Source organism: Crocodylus siamensis, chromosome 2 (assembly GCF_052110815.1).
Source record: "Crocodylus siamensis isolate JL-2025a chromosome 2, ASM5211081v1, whole genome shotgun sequence".
In the NCBI taxonomy this organism is placed as follows: domain Eukaryota; kingdom Metazoa; phylum Chordata; order Crocodylia; family Crocodylidae; genus Crocodylus; species Crocodylus siamensis.
Window position 1 is genome coordinate 12512600 of NC_143396.1, and position 14085 is coordinate 12526684.

Sequence of the window (14085 nt, forward strand, 5' to 3'; positions counted from 1 at the left end):
TATTGATTAACTCTCGGTGGGTGCATCTAGACATCACACGACAGTGACATAGTGAAGCGCTATGTCACCACACGGTGCGCTACGTTGACATGGAGATCACATGGGTCTACACATGATCGCTGTCTACTTCCCCATAGTGGTGTTTTCCCCGTGTGTAGCATGCAGCTGTGGTGATGTACAAGGGAAATCTTCCCATGTGCCACTGATACGGTGCAGTACGAGCGATTACTGCATCGTGTTTTAGCTCTTCCTTTTGGAAGGACTAAAACACAGCATAGTAACTACATCACCATACGGCAACGTGTAGACAGTTGATCCATGAGAGACAAGCAGGCACTTGTGGTTGCACCCAGGAGAGGGCAGTAACACCCTAGCAATGCTGTGTTGACAATTAGGCATGTGTTGCATTTCACACGTTTCATTGCTTCCCCTCCACCACCTACTACATAATCTGAGATGAGTACACACTGTCAAATCTCTGCACAGAAAGTACAATTATTCTGGGTGAAAGCCTTCCCCTAGTGGCACTAGTGGCTGTCTCAGAGCAACAGATGGAATCTGAGCTGCCAGAGGGAACACGTTTAGCTGCCGGAGCCTGGTTGCAGTGAAATGGGAGTTAAATGCCTGGGAAGAGCTCTAGGTGCTCAGCTATTCCAGCGCTGCAGGCCACCAACATGTACAAAGCGTTTGTACTTTTACCAGTGTCGCACATTCTTTTGTAATCAAGACAGAGAGGCTAATTCTAAGAGCTTTGAAATCTGCATGTGATTTTCTAATAACAACATCTGGTTTTGGACTGGCAAGGACTCTCTTCACGCTCAATGGCTGAGCGTCAATCAAAGAACCATGACCCCTTCAGAATGAAAAGCATTGTTACGACTCGTCATTTAAGTTGTGATAGCACCCAGTATGTTCCCAGGCATTCCTAATCCTAAAAGTTGACACAGTCCTGGCCTGGGATAGTTTATCATTTGGGATGAGCATTAACCTCTCCTTCTTTGCCTAAAGGCCCAAACCTCATCAGATGAGACTGAGGCTTCATCAGTTCATTTAAGCAGCTGCTTCCTGGAGAGAGTCACAGCCTCAGTGCAACCCACTGCTGCCCATGGACAGAGCAGCTGGGTGTCTCTCAGGCTCCAGCTCTGCACCCCACCCTCCAGGTCTCCCTCAAGGTTTGTCTGATCCCTGCAGAGAGGTGAAATGTTGAGAGATGCAATGAAACACCCTCAGTACTTGGAGCTGTCCCATGGCAGCCAAAGCAACTCTCCTTTTACTTCCCGATGGCATAGTGAGACTGCACAGGAAATTCTGTAATATGAAAAATACTCTGTGGTCTAATAAAACCTCAGGAGGCTTTTACTACAGTGCGGAGTGTCATTTAGGTTGGACCAGTTCAGTACATGCACATCAGCGCAGTGTCCATCATCCCATTAGGGGAATGGAAGCTGATGGTGGTGGATGGTGCTCCTGCCAGCAACAGGGAGCTCTGCTCTCCCTTCGGGACTGAAACCAGGACAAGAACTTGCTTGTGTCCCACTCGCTCTATCAGCTGCTGCCAGCACTGTCACACACTGCCAGTGCTGCTCCATGGAGGAGCTGAGACCCTGCCAGGACAAGGCACGTCCCATCTGGCCAGTTCTGCTTCGGCTTCCCAGACAGCAGAGAGGAGGGCGGGATGGCTCTGTGCAGCAGGGACTGGTGCATCATGCGTGAGACTCGGCTTCAGTTCTTGGATGAGCCACGCATGGGGGCCCTGTGCCCTGGACAAGGTGCATCCTCTCATACTCATCTGTACAGTGGGAATAAAATAATTTCCTGGTTCTCAAGGCTGCTATATGGATAAAGACATTACAGAGTTGAAGTGCTCAGACATTACTGTACAGCAGGCCACCAAAGTATGTAGTAAGTACTGCTATCCTTACAATCTCTTGCAACCTTGTTATATAGCTGGTCTCACACCTCATTCTCAGACCCATAGACTTCAATCCTCATTATTCCTGTGTTACTGCAAACACTATAAGGTCCACAGGGACACATCCCAATATCGGGATTGACTTTACAAAATGCTGTTTATTCAAAATCAGTAGAATGATTTTAAAAAAAAAAGAAAAATGATCAAGACATATATATTTCACCTCTTGTTGCAGTTAGCATGTAATTCTTTACTAACAGAAATGTTATTGCACTTAACCCTGTGCCCCTGATATTTTCTCATGAATTTCTACATTTTCAATGACTCACAAAATAGTGGGGTTGCACACAGAATGAATAAATGGCAAATAGTGTGAAAGGTGATATCAGCTTGCCCTAATCCTGGGTGCCCACCCCCAGTGTCCTGCACACCAGGCAGTCTAATTACTTGTCTAGCTATTACGGTACATAGAAACCTATGGCACAGTCCATCTGTCTTCGCCATCCCTGTGATCAATATAAAGCGGCCAGTCCCATGGCCACTGCAATCTATGTATATTTTTGCAATGCCTGCATCTGGCTTTGAACCAGGCCAATACCCCTCTACTTCTCCAAAGCTGAGAGTGCACCAAACTCCAAATAATCCCTTCCCTCCTACTATTATGACTCCCTACTGAAGTTGTGATGTTGCCTACTCAGTTCCACGGTTTTCTGAATCCTAACAGATGACACCACCCGGGCCTGGGAGAGCTCATGATCTGGGAAAAGCATTAGCTGCCATTTCCTAGTGTACAAAGCACAATCCCCATCTGGTGAGCCTGGATGTCTGGAGTGACGTCCTGCCCCACCTGGCAGTCTCAGAACAACTCTGGTACTGGTAGCAGCAAAACAACAAGAGAAGCAAAGCACTGAAAAAAGCTACCCAGAGAGGTTGTGGAATATCCATTTTAGAGGTTTTTAAAATCCAGGTAGACAAAACCTTGGCTGAGACGATCTAGTTGGGCCTGGTTCTGCTTTGAGCAGGGGGTTGGACTAGATGTGACCTCCTGAGATCCCGTCCAACCCTCATTTTGTATGATTTTATAATTCAATAGTCAGGCCCTCAGATACCACTGCATCTGCCCTGAAAAGGATATTTGTACCACTCATCTCACCAAACCAAAAACTGCCTTTACCTCACATGAGCACTCCACCAGAGAAATAAATGGTATCTTTGAAAGAGCCACCCAAACCCCCTGCAATGACCTAGCACAATGCAAGAAAGCCCCCACTGACCACACACCTTTGGTTGTCACTTATCATCCCATACTGGAACCAGTAAAAAGGATCATCAAACAGTTACAGCCTATTCTTGAAAGGGACCAAACCTTGACAGAAATATTCCCCACTCCTGGCCTTCCTTGCCCAACTCATCATCAGAGGCCAACTACCTGCTGATCAACCTATCAGGACCTAGCCCTACCTTCCCAATAAATGCAAAGCTCACTGGCTCATCTCTACTGCCACAGCTATCAGTTCTCTGTACAATGAAACCAGAGGTGGTCAACATGTCTATCTCAAAACGTGGTTTACCTGATCCAGGCATCAAATGCCCTCATGGAAACTATGTGGGTGAAAGCAGCCTACAGCTACACACAAGAAGGAATGATCACAGAAAAAAAGAGATAAAGGAGTAGGAGAACATTGTTCACAGAAAAACCACTCCTTGCCTGATCTCACTGTTCTCATGCTCAAGGCAAATTTACAAAACACCTTCAAAAGGTGAGCTTGGGAACAAAAATGCATTAGCCTACTGGACACTAAGAACAGGGCACTTACCATAGTGACTTCATGGGCCATTATAATCTGCCTGATACTCATTTCTGCACTTCACGAGTGATAACGACCCTTTTGAACACTTCTGAGTGAAGTGCTCTTCCACTTTTTAGGTTTTCACCGCATCTCTCCTGTCTGTTGGCTACCTGAGCATTGCTCTGATATCGTTTGTGTTTCCGTATAGAATTTTACACAAGCCCTGGTTCACAGAAGCATAGAGAAGCAGGGCTGGAACAGACCTTGAGAGCTTACCTAGTCCAACCCCCTGCCTGAGGCTGGATCTTCCCTATCCTGGAGATTAGAAAAAAGGAGTTGTTTAGGATGCTTTGGATACACTATCCTCCTGTACAAATCCTTTGTCTAATCTCATGTAGTTTTGCTAATATTTTGCAAAACTACACAGTTGTTGGTTACAAAAGACCAACTCACCAGATCATCATAAAATTCTAGTTTATTAAATGGATGCAAAAGTCAGGTCATAAACCTTGGGGCTGATCCCCTCAAACACTCACACAATCATGCACACGTACACACTCATAGTAGCTAGCTATGAATGCTAAGCACCAATATCAAGATATACCTATCCCCAAGTGCTGGAGTCCGCTGTTGATGGCCAGTCAACAAAGCTAATCGCCGTCAATGGCACCAAGCGGCAAAGCTAATCTCTTTAACAGCTTCTTTTCTTCCATTTTTCCGAGCAGGGACAGGGGCATCCCCCCCACTGGGAACCCGGATAGACCCAGGGAAGGCGCAAACTGGCTTGCACTGAGTTTTGCTTGCCCTTGGCCGTAGGGCCCCAGGGGCAAGCCAGGGAGAAGTCTCCCATTTCCACAAAGTGGGTTAAAGCCAAGACCTTCCCACTCCAGCAGCTAAGTGGGAGGTTTACTATACATTACCTTGGCAGGTACTATCCCCGTGCCAGGAGAGCAGTCTTCCCCAGCACAGCTAGGCAGACCACCTCCATGGTGTGGAGGAAATCAAACTTCATGTTGTGTTTTGGTATTCGAATTCACAGACTCAGGCTGAGTTTATTGGTGCTTATACAAACAATCGCAGGGAGGGTTCGAAACAGATCTCTTCCCTTCTACAAGTTAACTTTCCTTTTCATACTTAAAATTGTGAAAACAGACACATGATTAAAACGAAGCAACCTTGAGTGTCAAGGAAAAGGTAGATTATCCGGTTGTTACACAAAGCAGTTGCTTGCTCAGCAACACATTTTGTTTTGAGAACTGTTATCACCTTGTTGATTTTAGGAAAGAAAGAAACATTTGTTCCCAAAGAACTGGAAAAGACTTAATAAAGCAGAAGGGTTTTTTCTTATCTTAGAATATTTTTAAACACACAGCATCAGCATCTTTTTCAATTTTTTTTCTTCACTCTCTTTTCCTTAGTCAAGTTAGAGGCCTGGATAAATTTATTTCAGCAATGGTCATGATGTTTCCCTTAGCAGGCAAGCATAGACTAATGGTTGAACCAAGCCTTCAAGAGGCCCTGTAATGGAGAAAGATGTGTAATCTGTGGCCACAAGATGGCACCTCATGCCCATGCTGGGCTGGCTCCTCTGACCTTCCCGCCAAGTAGCTCACCCAAAGCGAAGTCAACGCTCAGGTCACTAATCTCCCCCACTCATCTCCCTGCTCTCCCAGGGACCCAGAAAGCAAAGGAGCACAGCAGGATCCATGTGCATCAGGCAATCCCAGGAAAGCTTCCCTTTCGTATCTAAACCAGGCGTTTTCCTCTACGCTGCTCCCTCACACGAGGGAAAACCTCTTGTGCTGAAGATGTTGCAGAACATTATTGAAGCAAGTTTTGCCACATGAATATCCTAGGCCCTGAGCTACATGGCAGAGGGGAAACCTTGCCTCCTCCTGCCACTTGCAACCAACTAAGAAGTTCCCTCCGGCATCTAACTCCAAATGTGAAGACAGTTCAGCCCCTTGACTCTTGACAAAACTGAAATGATCCCTTAGGTCTGCAAGGCCTAAAGCTGCCTTAACATAAGTAGGCTAAGAGTACAGTCGTGAAGTTATGGGATTTTATGACCTGCTCCCTACAGGGAAAAGGGTCTGATGCAGCTTGTTTTTGCACAAGAGTCAGATGATAGAGGCTTCTTATGACTAAAAGGATTTGTTAAGGCGCGTCCTACCCACATCTGGACCAGATGGCTCCTGCTACCAAGAAGAGAGGAAAGAAGCAGCGATAAAGGGGAGACATAATTCAAGCTGCTGATGTAAAACAAGAAAAGTTGCCTAATTGGTAGCTATGTGACTCGAAGATTAGAAGTATTACTACGTGAACAAAAGAAACATCCTCCTTTTCTCCCCACCCCGACAATGCCTGAGAACTGAAGGCATCCGATCTCTGAACCAACTATGAAACTATGAAACTTTCTGTAAAATCATAGATAGTAAAAATTCAGACTAAAAATGCCTGTCTGTCAAGTCCATTATAAAACTTGAGCTGTCTGTAAAAACCCTAAGATTCAATTAGGTAAAAGTGAAAAGTCAATTGATGTGCTATTAGACACTGGTGCCCAGATTTACATTTTAGAGTCCACAAATTGGGAGGGGGAGAAAGGAACCCCTTATCAAGTAATTGGAGTCAAAGGCACCAGACGACCAGGACATCTGGTCTGAGCAACCTTCATGTTACCTAATGGCTCTAAGGTGACGATGGTAGCAGTAATACTTAAAAGGGGACCAAGCTTACTGGGCCTCAATGTACTAAGAGGACAGCAGTTTGCCATTGAGGAAGAGAATTGGCAGTTTGGGTGCTCAGTGCCTCACCGAGAACCAGAGGAAACAGCTATAACAGCTGCAACTCAATGTAGCATGATCCTACTAACCCTGCCTTCCATGAAAGCAGTACACAGACCCTAGTATCGAACTCTCCCTGAGGCCACCCAACCTATCCAGTATATTATAAGCCAGCAGTTAGAAGACAGGATTCTTATCCGAACCCACTCTCCACATATCCGGTGTGGCCAGTGCGCAAGCCAAGTGGGGGGTGGCAACTGACTATTGACCTTCGAGCTTTGAATGCTAATACTGACTCCTTAGTGTCTTCTGTCCCATCACTAACAGCCTTAAGAGAAAACATCCAGTGTTATGGGCCTGCGTGGATGGGATCCACTGATATCAAGCACATGTTTTTGGCTATTCCCATCCATGAGAGTCATTGGCCAGGATTTGCTTTCACATGGATAGGGCAGCAGTATACCTCCTCTCTGTTGCCCCAGGTGTGGATACACCGCCCCACCGTGGCTCACGGGGTTTTAGCCACAATAGTTCATGAAGTTCAAGAAAAGTACTCCGACGTACGCATGTGGCAGTATATAGATGACATCATGATGGGCAGTCAAGACAAAGAGGCTGCCACCAAGGCCTTTGAATCATTCAAAGAGAAAGTGCATACCTCTGGATTCACGCTGTCTGAACAGAAAATCCAAGGAGTAGGGCCCAGTGTGAACTTCTAGGACTAGAATGGCAGAATGCGGGGCCCACAATACCAACTGAAAGGCTGTGAAGTATAGTAGAGACTCTGACTCCCACTAATGTGAAAGAACTGCAAGCCTAATTGGGAGCACTCAGTTTCTGGCACATGCATGTTCCTGACTTTAGTGTATTAGCTTGTCCCTTGTATAACCTATGTAAGAAGAGGACTCAATGGGAATGGGGTCCTGAGCATGAATATCCCTTATGAGCCCTTAAAGAAGCACTAACTGTTCATGCCTCCCTAGCAGCGTGACGTCCCAAAGGAGAGCTTTGGCTCCATATAGCACTTTGGCACTGCTTGACCTCAGACTGGTGACCAGGGACAACCAAAGCAGCAACCTAACGATCTAAGGGAAGCTGGGTGACAGTGACCATGAGTTGATCACCTTCACCATCTGCCATAAAGCTAGCAAGTCAGTCAGTTGTACAGAAGTCCTCGACTTCAGGAAAGCTGTCTTTGACAAGCTTAGGAGGCTTGTCAGAGAGGCACTAAAAAGCCAATGGAGAGGGGAGTTCAGGACAAGTGGTTGCTCCTCAAGGGAGCAATCCTGGATATGCAAGCAAAGTCCATCCCATCTTGGAAGAAAGGCAGCAAAAGGGCACAGCACCCTCATTGGCTCTCTAGGGAAATGGTGGACCTCTTGCATCTTAAAAGGAAGACCTACAAAGGATGGAGGACTGGAACCACCACCAAGGAGGAATATTCTACTCTGGTCTGGACCTGAAGGGAGCAAACCAGGAAAGCCAAGGCTGTGACTGAACTCCAGCTAGCTACAAATACCAAGGACAATAAAAAGTCCATTTTTAGATATGTGGGGAGCCGGAGGAAAAGCAAGGGCAACATTGGACCCCTGATAAACCAGACGGGGCAACTGGCAACCAATGCCCAGGAAAAAGCAAACTTGCTAAACGGGTACGTTGCGTCAGTTTTTCACCAGTCCCATGGGATGGCCCTGCCCACTGTGGGTCAGGGAGGCCCAGGTGAGGGAGATTCCTTACCCTCCATCAAAGCTGACCTCATGAAGGAACAGCTTGACAGGCTGGATACCTTCAAGTCAACCGGCCCTGATGGGTTACACCCAAGGGTACTCAGGAAGCCGGCAAGCATCCTAGCTCAGCTCCTGGCACAGATCTTTGAGGGCTCTTGGCACTCTGGTGAGGTGCCCGATGATAGGAAGAGGGACCATGTCATGCCTATTTTCAAGAAAGGGAGGAAAGTTGATCCAGCAAACAATAGGCCCATCAGCCTGACCTCTATCCTGAGGAAGGTCTTGGAAAAGATTATCAAAGAGGCCATCCTTAACAGAATAGCTGAAGGCAATATCCTGAGGGATACCCAGCATGGGTTTGTTGTGGGTAGGACTTGCTTGACCAATCTCATTTCCTTTTATGACCAGGTGACCTTTCACCTGGACAACGGGGAAGAGATCGATGTTGTATATCTTGACTTTAAAGAAGCCTTCAATCTGGTATCCCACTATCACCTCTTGGCTAAACTGGCTAACTGTGGCCTTGATGTCACCACGATCTGCTGGCTGGGGAATTGGGTCCACAGTAGGACCCAGAGGGTGGTGGTCGATGGGAGCCAATCGTCTTGGTGCGCAGTGACCAGTAGGGTCCCTCAAGGCTCTGTCCTACGGCCTATACTATTTAACATCATCATCAATGATGTGGACGTTGGTGTCAGAAGGTTCTCCACCTTGGAAGGAAAAACCTGCAGAAAGCTTATAGGCTCGGTAGTGCTATGCTGGTTAGCCCTACAGATGAAAGGGACATGGGGGTCATGATTGACCACAAGATGAACATGAGCCTTCAGTGTGATGATGCAGCTAGAAAAGCGAGCAAGATGCTGGCTTGCATCCATAGATGCTTCTCAAGCAAATCCCAGGACATGATTCGCCCATTGTACTCGGCTTGGTGAGGCCGCAGCTGGAGTACTGCGTCCAGTTTTGGGCTCCACAATTCAAAAAGGGTGTGGAGAAGCTTGAGAGGGTGCAGAGGAGAGCCACTTGCATGAGCAGAGGTCAGGAAAACAGACCTTATGATGAGAGGTTGAGAACCATGGGACTCTTCATCTGGGAAAAGCGCAGGCTCAGGGTGACCTGGTGGCCACCTATAAGTTTATCAGGGTGCTCATCAGGATCTGGGGGCACGTCTGTTTATCAGAGCCCCCCAAGGGATGACAAGATCGACAAGAAAGTTCTCCATGACCATTTCAGGCTGGACATAAGAAAGAACTTCTTCACTGTCCGAGCCCCCAAATTTTGCAATAGACTGCTGCCAGAGGCAGTTCAAGCACCCACTTTGAAGGCCTTCAAGACACATTTGGATGCATATCTTGCTGGGATCCAATATCCCTGCTGACTTCCTGCTCCTGGGGCAGGGGGCTGGACTCGATGGTCCTCTGGGGTCCCTTCCAGCCCAAATGTCTATGAAAGCCATGAAATAGGTGTCTCGGACGGAGGACCACACTGAAGCCTATGACAGAAGGAGTCCTTGGAAGCAGTAGGAAAACCCCTTGGGTTCTGGAGCTGAGGCTAGAGAGAGGTGGAAGCCAGGTATACTCTCTTAAAACAAATGTTGTGTGCAGCAACCGCGGCCCTGGAAGCCACAGAAGCCCTGAGAGGAGAATTACCCACAGTTATCACTCCCCCAATACCTCTTCTCAGAATGGCTCTGTCAGACCGCCAGCTGCCACCTGGGGGGAGAGACCAAGACTCAGTGGTCCAAAAGTGGACTTATTATATTACATCTTGAGCCAGAGCCAACGAATGACCCCAGAGGGACGCCCTGCATTCATTGAAAGAGTCACAAAAACTACAATTAATGTTTATCCTGATCAAACAAGCTGCAGTGAACCTTCATCCATCAAAGAAGCACCTCCTTTTTCACCTGAAATGGAGACCTCAGCCAATGTTGAAGTCTGGTTTACAGATGGGTCTGCTTGAGGTCATGCCTGGAAAGCGGCCACCTTGGGGATTCAAGCAAGTATTATTAAAAGGCCTCTGGAAAAGCCCAGAGAAAGCTCTCCATAGGGTCCCATATCAAATCAAGGTGCTACTGATTTGAACCAAGGGGGTTTGTGCCACATACCAGGGGCCATCGGGGGTAACTATTTCCCATATGGGGCAATACAGATTCCAGTCCCAAAGGCATCCTCCTCCTAGCCTCGTGCTTAGCAAGTAAGCAGTGGTCCAGCTTCCATCTTTTACCCCCTGCACCCAGAATGAACACTTTCCTCTATCACAGCCTTCCCAAGTGGCAATCCAGGTACTTTGATAGAGGTAACTGCCTTTAAATGTTGCAGGCATTCCATGATGCTTTTAGCCAGGGGGCCCTTCCCTGTTTTTAACATTGTTTATTACCTGGAGAAAATGCAGATGGTCTGCATGAGAAACAAAATAGAAAATACAATATGCAAACAAAATGTCCTCCTGGTTCAAAATACTTAGTGCGGCTGGAAAATCCTCTAGAAAAGTCAAAGTTTGGGATCTTGCTCTTTTCTTTATGTTTAACATGTTTTCTGAAGTGAGGAAAAGGAGCAAAGAGTGAGGGAGTCACTTCCCCTAAGGCTCCTCTAACACAGGGAGATCACAGCAGTGACAGTGTGTCCAGCAGGACGTGTCTGATATGAATTAAATAAGCTGGCACCCAAACACGTACGAGTTAGCAACCCTCTTCCCATCCATTTCTGATAAATACCAACTCAGCACAAAGCGAGGAGCTCCATGAACTCGCTGTGTCTGCCCCTTCAACACCACGTGCCTTTAGCAGCTTATGTTTAGATCAGTTGTAAATCGTCTCTGAGCCAAATTTGCATGTTTTACACCCAGTCAACGCCCTCCTGATGCTCGGAGCCAGTATAAGTGCTGCAGGGCATTTGGTCCAGACTGGTGATCACCGCAGGCCAGGCACACGTACCAAGATGGTCTCACTGGCTCCTCTGCTCTGCCTCATGGCGCTCTGGGTCCAGGGTAAGCAGCAAACTGGGAGCTTCAGTATAGTGAAACCATCCTTTTTAGAGAAATGAACAGGCCTAGGAATGGGTTTATCAGGTGCCTAAAATGCTCAGAGAAATGCACTCCCTTCAAAAGGAGGGACTGCAACCAAGACAAAGACTTATTTAATCCCTCTGACGAGTATCCAAAGCCCACTGGAGTGAGCAGAAGTTTTTGTGTGGCTGTCCATGGGCTGAGGCTGTAAGGAAAAAAGCAGTCCCAGATGAACGACTGCATTTTATCCAGGAGATAAACACATTTAATTCTGTAATAATGCACACAACGAACATTGCTAACGCATCCATGATGTCTAGCTGCACTCACTACTTAGCTGGGTGGAGACACTATGATAATTCAACTTTTGTTTTTCCTTCTAGGTTCCTCCGGGGAGATTGTGCTGACTCAGACCCCAGAGTCCCTGGCAGTGTCTCCAGGAGATCGAGTGACCATCAAGTGCAAAGCCAGCTCCAGCCTTACTTCTGGTAGCTATCAACTCTTAGCCTGGTACCAGCAGAAACCTGGACAAGCTCCAAAGCTCCTCATCTATCTTGGTTCCACCCGGCAGTCGGGAGTCCCAGCCCGGTTCAGCGGCAGTGGCTCTGGCACTGATTTCACTCTCACGATCAGCGGTGTTGAAGCTGAAGATGCCGGAGATTATTACTGTCAGCAGTACCACAGCAATCCTCACACAGTGATACAAACCCATACAAAAACCTCCCCGGGCTGCCCAGCCCAGCACCACAGCTGCTTCCTGAAGAGTCACTTGAATGAACAACTGCTACACTCAACACCAGCTCCAGGGTTTCCCCAGGACACAAACGCGACACTGTCTGAGCCACAGACCCCGTCACGCTGCCCCTGCTGCCCAGCCTGCAGGACAGACCAGCCCAGCAGCACAGTCCCGGGGAGTTTGCTCCCAAGTCTTACAGATTTCACCCCACCTCAACTAGAGGCTCATTTCATCTTCCAGCATAACATTTATTTTGTTACTGAAAACCAAGTAATCCCTGTTCCCCCGCATGCCACAAACACAGTAGGTCCCCACCAGAGTGAGAGCAGGCAGGGCCAGCCCAGGGCTTTACAGGCAGCCAGCTGCAGGGAGGCCTGGCTCTCAGCTGGGATGGAGCAGAGGCAGCAACAGAAAAGTCCATGATGCTCTCATCACCCAACATAGCAGATAACGGGGAGCCACGCGCTGCCTCGCTTGCATACACACAGGAAGGACTAGGGACAAGGAGCCTTTGCAGGATGGGAAGGGGCAGAATATGACGTACTGTCTAGTCCCAGAGAGGAGCCCAAGAGGTTGTGGTAGGAGTTGCTTTATCCAGGTCCCACTTTTCTATTCCCTTCTGCTGGGGGGGAAGGAAATCCTGGGGAAAATTTAAAACCAGGATACTCACGCACACACATGCACAAACACACACACACACACACGCACACACACACACGCACAAGTTTGTCATCCAGGAGTAAGTTGGCTTGTAAGGGAGGAGACCACGTGGTATGTGCAGCCCCTGCTCTGGGCCCAGGGAGATACAGTCACAGGAGGTCGCTTCTCAGATTTCCATGGGAGAATATTGCATATTTCCAGCCTGCCTCACAGCCCCCTGCTCGACCAGGCATCGCCGGTACCATTACATGCTGCATATGGCTCAGATTGGGCTCTGTCACTCTAAACCATACCTTCACAACCCATGGGACGCGTAGCACTGGGGGTACGTGAGACACAGGCAGGGGGTATGTGGGTGCTGAAAACCCCTGTAGTAAGGGGGCACCACCACTCCCCCCGCATTGCCGGGTTTGCATCCGGCCACTCACACCCACCCCCCCGATTCCCTCAAGCTGGCCACAGGCTGCTGCACAAGCAGGAAGGCGGGCACGCACACAGATAGCCACGCACTCCCCCCAACCCAGCCACACGCAGGCAGGTTTCTTCATTTGAGCGGGGGCAGACCAAGACCCCCACGGTGCAGGAAGGAGTGCACTGCCCCACTCCCTCCTGCACTGCAGGGACTGCCCCACGACCTAGCCCACCCGGGGCCCAGTACACTGTGCGCGGGAGAGAGCAGGATGCTGCCGCAGGCTGGGGCTGGTGGCGGCACCGGGCTCTTCCCACCATTCAGAGCAGGCTGCGGTGATGGGACGGGGGGCTGCGGCAACCCCAATCTTCACTGCAGCCCTCCCCAACCTGCTCCCCCAGTGCTGCCACCGAATGCGGGGAAAAGCCCAGGGCCACTGCCGGCCCCCACCTGTAGCCAGCCTGGGCTCTGGGCAGCTGGAGCAGGCAGCGGGCAGGCTGCAAACAGCTGCACCAGGTGCTGCATGCGCACCTCAGAGTGAGAGCGAGGAGGGTTGCGGTGCCTCAGGCCTTATTCCCGCTCTATGCTCTGAGGCCCACGTGCAGTCACTGCCAGCACAGAGCTGATGCCAGGGCTGCAGAGCCCGGCATAGCTGTTTCTCTGCTGCCTGCCACAGCTGCCCAGAGCCCAGGCCGGCCTCAGGATCCGTTCCCCCCCCGCCACCGTCCGCTGCCAGGTGCGCGATGCCGGAGCCCAGACCAGCTCTTTGCAGCCTCCTGGCTGCAGCCAGCCCAGGCTCTGCGTAGCTCCTGCCAGCCACAGAGCCCGGGCTGCCTGCAGCAGGGCTTGCAGCCTCCCAGCCGCCTGCTGGGAACAGCCTGGGCTCCACGGCTGGCAGCAGCTGCTCCTTGTCTGTCTCTCTCTCTGTCACAGGCCAGCTGGGCACTGTGACTATATCAATTTAGTTGCAGACTGACTGAGCCCTGCAACTTTATTAGCCACTGGGCTTTTTGGTTCGGGATCGAGAAGGTGATGTTGGAAAGGAAAGAAATGACAAGTTTCACA